Source organism: Coenobita brevimanus, chromosome 59, assembly GCF_032717465.1.
Source record: "Coenobita brevimanus isolate Jiangsu-jjx chromosome 59, ASM3271746v2, whole genome shotgun sequence".
NCBI lineage: Eukaryota > Metazoa > Arthropoda > Malacostraca > Decapoda > Coenobitidae > Coenobita > Coenobita brevimanus.
Window position 1 is genome coordinate 1,444,267 of NC_137012.1, and position 7,303 is coordinate 1,451,569.

Genomic DNA, 7,303 nt, shown 5'->3' on the forward strand with positions numbered 1-7,303 from the left:
AGCGGTTGCGAAGTTATCGTGTTAACAGATACACACACAGACAGACCTGAAAACAGTACCGGCTTCGCAACCGATGCTGGTAAATATAAAAGAAAAATTCACAATTAACATTTGTATAATGGAAAACATGGTGAAAGAGATGACAGGAGAAATACTGAGAAAATTGGAAAGACTGACGACTGAGTGTGAAGAGTAGAAAAAAATAATAACATTTTATATAATCCGTCTACCTTAACTTAGTCCAAAATTTCGTCCTTTGCAGCTCATTTGCCGTTGTTCCCGGCATGACTAAGATAATGCTATGACTCAATAGCTTTTCCTTAATTTCTCCGTGACCAGTACCATATTCTAATGTTAATCTCTTACAACGGCTCATTATTCAAAAAACAGATCTCATTTATGGGACATGTTAAAGTGAACGACGTATACAAACTGAATAATTTATATAATCACTTTTTCTTTGCCAATATATATATATATATATATATATATATATATATATATATATATATATATATATATATATATATATATATATATATATATATATATATATATATATATATATATATATATATATATATATATATACACAAAGAAAGGAAACACGAAATATTCCGAGCGCTGTCATGTATTCACATCTTCAGGGGAGAGCAGAGTGAAGTTTGCCCTCCCCTGAAGCTGTGAATACAAGAAGGCGCTCGAAATAGTTCGTCTTTCCTTTTTCTTGTGGATATCAGTATATCTATGCAGGTCAAGGTCAAGGTCATATTCCGAGCCGCGCTAGATAGATAGATATATATATATATATATATATATATATATATATATATATATATATATATATATATATATATATATATATATTGTTTGTTTGTCTGTCTGTCTATGTGTTTGTCTGTGTGTTTGTTAGCGGCTTAGGATACCTGCACAATATTTTACAGATGTGTAGCTAGTAGGGATGAAAATGTTGGACGAGTTCGAAACTGGTGAAAGTAGGTCAAGGTCAAGGTCATATTCCGAGCCGCGCTAGATATGTATCGATTTGCAGCTGGTGTGATTCCCTCCTTGGGAGGGGCCTGTTTTTTTTTTTTTTTTTTTTTCATTATCCAGCTGGTGGTTTTCATAAACTTATCTACTGTCTGGGTGACGCATGTACAAAAGTGGCGTACTTTCGTTAAAACTAATTTCAAATAATAATGATAAAATACCGGAAACGCTGTCCTAGGCACGGATTTAAAAAAAAAATAAAATAAAAGCCTTTTGTAAATTGGTCGCTGACGTGGCCAGTGTGAGTAAAAAAAAAACACACACAAAGAAAAACGAAAAAAAAGAAAGAAAGAAAGAAAATGCTGATAAAATACAATGTTACTTTCACTTCATATTAATCAACTTCATGGGCGTCATAATGTTTTTTTTCTTTTTTTTTATGCGAGGAAGAAGGAACCAAAGGCCATGAGCCCGCAGTAACAGTTCCCTCCAAGAGAAAAACAAAATACAATAGAGAGCCAAATTCAAGATCCTTTCATTTTGAGATGCCTGGACACACTGCGTTTGAAAGACTGGAGATCATAGGCAGCAGGAAATACAGACAGAGGGAGACAGTTCCAGAGTTGACCTGTTGCATAAATGAAAGACTGGGAATAACGGTTAACTCTTGCATTAGAAAGTTGGACAGAAAAGGGATGAGAGTTTGTTGCCAGACAGGTGCTACGCGCCCGTCGTAGAGGTGGAGGAATGCAAGCAGACAGTTCAGAGGAGCAGTGACCATTAAAGTAGCGATAGAAAAGAGACAAAGATGTGGCAGTGTGAGTGGACTGACATTTCTTCCCACCTATGCATTTGTACGTATTTATTATCATTCGTTGTTGCTGACTGGCATCGTAACAGAAAAGCAAAAACACTGGAGGCAAGAATAGCGGAAGGAAGTTTCGTTGGTCAGAGGAGCAAACACACACACACACACACACACACACACACACACACACACATTATTACTCCCCCAAAAAACACACCCACAGCAAAATTACGGTGGGGCCGCTGGCTATTTTTAGATGCATAATACTGAAGAATTAGCTAAATATTAATTGATTTATGGCCAAATTTTCGATGCCTTCCTGAAAATACATGTAAATTGGCGAGGGAGGGGGTGTTGGTGGGGGGCAGGGAGGGGGTGTTGGTGGGGGGCAGGGAGGGGGTGTTGGTGGGGGGCAGGGAAGGGGTGTTGGTGGGGGGCAGGGAGGGGGTGTTGGTGGGGGGCAGGGAAGGGGTGTTGGTGGGGGGCAGGGAGGGGGTGTTGGTGGGGGGCAGGGAGAAGGTGGATGAGTGCAAGTGGGGGGAAACGGTGGACGTGGATGGGGTATGTGCGAGGGTGTGGGTGTTGGTGTGGGTGTGAGGGTGAGAGTAAGAGTGGATGATGGGTGTGAGTTTGGATGGGTGTGGACGGTGGATGAGCGAGGGAGTGTGTGTGCGTGAGAGTGTGGGTGTGGGAGTAGGTGTGCGTGTGGGTGAGAATGAGAGTGGATCATGTGTGAAGGTGTGGATGTGGGTGTGGGTGTGGGTGTGGATGTGGATGCAGGTGTGGGTATGAATGAGGGTGTGGGTATGGGCGTGGGTGTGGATATGGGTGTCTGTGGGTGTGGGTGTTGATGTGGGTGTGGATGTGGGTGTGCGTGTGCATGTGGTTGAGGGCTTGGGTATGGGTGAAAGTGAGAGGGTGTGGATGTAGGTGTGGGTTTGGGTGTGGCTGTTGGTGAGGGCGTGGGAGTGGGTGTGAATGGGGTGTGGATGAGGGTGTTGATGTGGCTGTGGGCGACGGTGAGGGTGTGGATGTGGATAAAGGTGTGAGTGTGAATGTGGATGTGGGTGGGTATGGATATGGATATTGGCGTGGGTATGTGTACTGATGAGGGTGTGGGCGTGGATATCGATGTGGGTGTGGGTGTGGGTATGGGTGTGTGGGTGCAAGTATGGGTGGGCAAAAGACGTTAATATAAGTGAGTGGATGGGTATGGATGGAGAGGATGGAGGGTGTGGATGAGTGAAACTGATAGAAAGATGGTGGATGTGGGTGTGTGAGGGAAGAGGGAGAGTGTGGGTGTAAGTGTAAGCAAAGTATGGGTGAAGGAGATAGGGGTGTGGGTGAGGATGAGTGGGTACGGTATGGGTAAAGGAGATGCAGGTGTGGGTGTGGGTGCGAGTGAAGTGGGTGTGGCTGATCAGGATTGGTATGGGTGGAGGTGGAAGTGTAGATGTGGGTGAGAGGATTGGACTGGGTGGTGTGAGAGCTGCGGTGTGGATGTGAGTGAAAGGATTGGCATGGGTGGAAGTGGAAGTGGAAGTGTGAGTGTGGGTGTGGATGAGATTAAGTCTGGTTGTCTGTGAGAAGAGGCATCCCAGACAATCAAATCCTGTTAATCCTTCTGCCAGTATTATTCTAAGTCCACACCACAGCAGACAGAAATACGGATGGTTCCTCTGCCAAGGCCCTCTCTACCAGCGGATTACAGCGAAACGTAGAGTGGATTGATGTGCATCTAAGAATTTCTAAATGTCTAGAATAGTGTGGATTTTTCTGACAGCACGGCCCTTTCTATTAAAAAAAAAAAAAAAATTAATGAAGGGTGGTGTGAATCATTCTGTTTCAAAGGCTCTGTACGCTGTAGGTCTGGAATATAGTGTAAATATTTCTACTATACTCTTTTTACTCTTACCTGGCCTAAAATTACCATCTCTCCATCTTGAATGTCGAGTTAGATTAAGAGATTAACCCTACAATATGGTGCTAGTCACGAAGAAGAACTATGGAAAAGATGTAGAGCCACTGTATTACTTTCTGCCACTTAGCCACGTGGGAAAAAAAAAAAAACTAGAAGACGAAAAATCTCTGCCAAATTAAGGTACAAGAAGCATAGCAAGAGTTATTTCTGAGTATAGAGATGAGTATAGGCCATTCTGATACGCCTTTTTTACTCTAACTTGGCCTGGAAGTGTCATCTTTCTAATCTACATTTTAATTACAATAAAAAGTTAGCACTATAATACGATGCTAGCCACGAAGAAGTGCTGTGGAAAGGACTTAGAACGGTAGCATTAACTTCCAATTTTCAATGTTGATATAAGGATAATTACCACCAGAATACGATGCTAGTCACGAAGAAGTGCTATGGAAAACAAGTAAAACCACAGCATTATATTACTCAGCCACTCAGCAACGTGAAGTAAGCCTCAAAGGATGAAAATGTGGACCAGGTTTAGATAAAAGAGCGTTGTGGTGTGGATGTGGATGTGATGGGAAGTGTCAGGAGAAACACAGTGAGGTGGTTTGGTCATGTGGAGAGGATGGAGAGTGAGGGACTGACGAGGAGAGTGTATGTGAGTGAGGTGTAGGGGGAGAGAGGGAGGGGGAGGCCAAGAATGAGATGAAGGGACGGAGTGGAGAGGTATATGAGGGAGGGGGGTGTAAGTTGAGAGCAGGGCAGTGAAATGGCGGGGGACAGGGCGACGTGGAGGCAATTTGTTTGTGGTCACCCCGTATGGGATTAAGGCGTCTGGCAACAGATAGACAGACAGACAGATGGTTTAGATAAAATGAGAAGGTCCTACTGGAAAATAAGATCATCTCTTATCAAACGAAGGTGATGTGTGCCTATCGTGTTGGTATCTCTCTCGGCCTCCTGTGACCCACTAAGCAGAATAAAACCATCTCCTGTGAAGCAGAAGACGAGAGTTGTTCCTATCACGAAAGAATTGATAAGCACTGTTCCTTTACCACGCTACAGATGAGAAAACCACATCTGTTTCTAGTGTGCAGTGGTTAGGCCATACCAGAAGGACGTGATGTCGATTTATGGCCGAATTATGAAAGCTGAGTACGCGAAGGTGTGAGCAGGTGCCTAATCTCTGACGGCTATTTATGAAACACCTGTGAACCACCTGTAATTCTTAGATGTAATTAGCCTGCATCCCATGTTACGGAGTGAGGTCAGCAGGGATGCACAAATGGCCTATCATATTCTATCGAGAGAGAGAGAGAGAGAGAGAGAGAGAGAGAGAGAGAGAGAGAGAGAGGATGGTAGCTCTTCCATACCTCCGCTCTATCAGTTTTGATAATTAACCCTTCGCAATGAGTGTGGGTCATTCGGCTGTAGTCTGTTTGTTTCGACAACGGAACTGTACCGCTCACGCAACTTGAAGAAATGAGTCTCCTTGGTTACTAGTCAAATTAACTCTCCCACCTGACTCCACCTGGGCGTCAACTGAGCTGAGAGGGGTTACTGAGCTTTATCAAGTTACAGTGAACTGAGTATAGTAAAGATCTATCATTACTAGGCTACAACGATGAGGGTGTGGGTCAGGTGATAGCCAGTGGGTGTGGGCCAGGTGATAGTCAGTGGGTGTGAGTCAGGTGATAGCCAGTGGGTGTGGGTCAGGTGATAGCCAGTGGGTGTGGGTCGGGTGATAGCCAGTGGGTGTGGGTCAGGTGATGGCCAGTGTGGGTCGGGTGATGGCCAGTGTGGGTCGGGTGATGGCCAGTGTGGGTCGGGTGATGGCCAGTGTGGGTCAGGTGATGGCCAGTGTGGGTCGGGTGATGGCCAGTGTGGGTCAGGTGATGGCTAGTGTGGGTCGGGTGATGGCCAGTGTGGGTCAGGTGATGGCCAGTGTGGGTCAGGTGATGGCCAGTGTGGGTCGGGTGATAGCCAGTGTGGGTCGGGTGATAGCCAGTGGGTGTGGGTCAGGTGATGGCCAGTGTGGGTCGGGTGATGGCCAGTGTGGGTCGGGTGATGGCCAGTGTGGATCGGGTGATAGCCAGTGGGTGTGGGTCAGGTGATGGCCAGTGTGGGTCGGGTGATGGCCAGTGTGGGTCAGGTGATGGCCAGTGTGGGTCAGGTGATGGCCAGTGTGGGTCGGGTGATGGCCAGTGTGGGTCAGGTGATGGCCAGTGTGGGTCAGGTGATGGCCAATGGAGGTGATGTTGACTCGGGGGCTGTAATCTTTATGGTCATGCCAGGCCGTCCTGACACACAAACTTCGTGATGGCATTCCCCCCACGGTATCTCAAATGACCTCAGTTATCGTACCTTTTAAAATTTTCACTATGACCACGACGGCAATGGACGGACCTGACCTGACCTGACCTGACCTGGCATAATATAACCCAAAATAATCTAACCTAATCTAACCTAACCCAAACTAACTTAACCCAACGTAAACTAACCTAACCCAATCTAACCTAACCTAACCTAAACTTACCTAATCTAACCTAAACTAACCTAACCTAACCTGACCTAACCTAAACTAGCCCAACCTAGCCCAACCCATTCCAATCGAGCCCAATTCAAACTTTCATTCATTCATTGCCAGACGCCATGTATCCCAGACGGGGTGGCCAATGGCTAAGAGTTAATTGTTTTACAGGGAGGGGCACTAATCCTCCACCAACCCCACTTGACACGTAGGGATGCCAACAGCATCTGGTGTTCCCAGGCGGTCACCCATCCAAGTACTAACCAGACCCAACGTTGCTTAACTTCGCTGATCGGACGGGAAGCGGTGTACTCAACGTGGTATGGCCCTAACTTAATCTAGCCTAACCAAACCTTACCACACCAAACCTAACCTAAACTAGCTAAACCTATGCGAAATCATCCAGCCAGATCCTAATTATTCTAACAAGCTCATCTAACCCACCCTAACCAAACCTAACCTAACCTAACCTAATCTAAATTAATCTGACTCAGCCTGACATTTCTCTTCGTCATCTCTCTAAACTGTTCCTTCGAACGTCTCCCTCTCTCTCTCTCTCTCTCTCTCTCTCTCTCTCTCTCACACACACACACACACACACACACACACACACACACACACACACACACACACACACACACACACACACATACACTGAGTTCATTCAAGATACAAAAGAAAGAATTAGGGGAGGACGAAAAAATGACACACACACACACACACACACACACACACACACACACACACACACGTACAAAGCTCATCGCAGTAAGTGGCCTCTCCCCACACCATGTATTTAAATGCCACACCGCCTCAATCAGCTCAATAGCCTTAACCCTTTCATGCCCAGCACGCTCTTTTTAAGCCTGCAGTTCACCGGGTTCACGTTCGAACAACAACAACAAAAACAGCTACTATTACTACTACTATTCCATTACTACTACTACTACTACTACTAATAATAATAATGATAGTAATAATAATGATAATAATAATACCGCCCCCAACACAACCACCACTATTACTACTACTACTACAACTGATTTAGTAGTAGTAG

General features: G+C 45.3%; 1 non-coding gene across 1 annotated transcript; it reads right to left on the reverse strand.

The window, feature by feature from the left end:
- Positions 1-6,461: 6,461 nt before the first annotated feature.
- On the reverse strand, positions 6,462-6,580 carry LOC145402973 (5S ribosomal RNA). The gene has a single exon (XR_013897908.1). It is a non-coding gene; the product is annotated as a 5S ribosomal RNA (ribosomal RNA).
- Between the last annotated feature and the right edge of the window lie 723 nt (positions 6,581-7,303).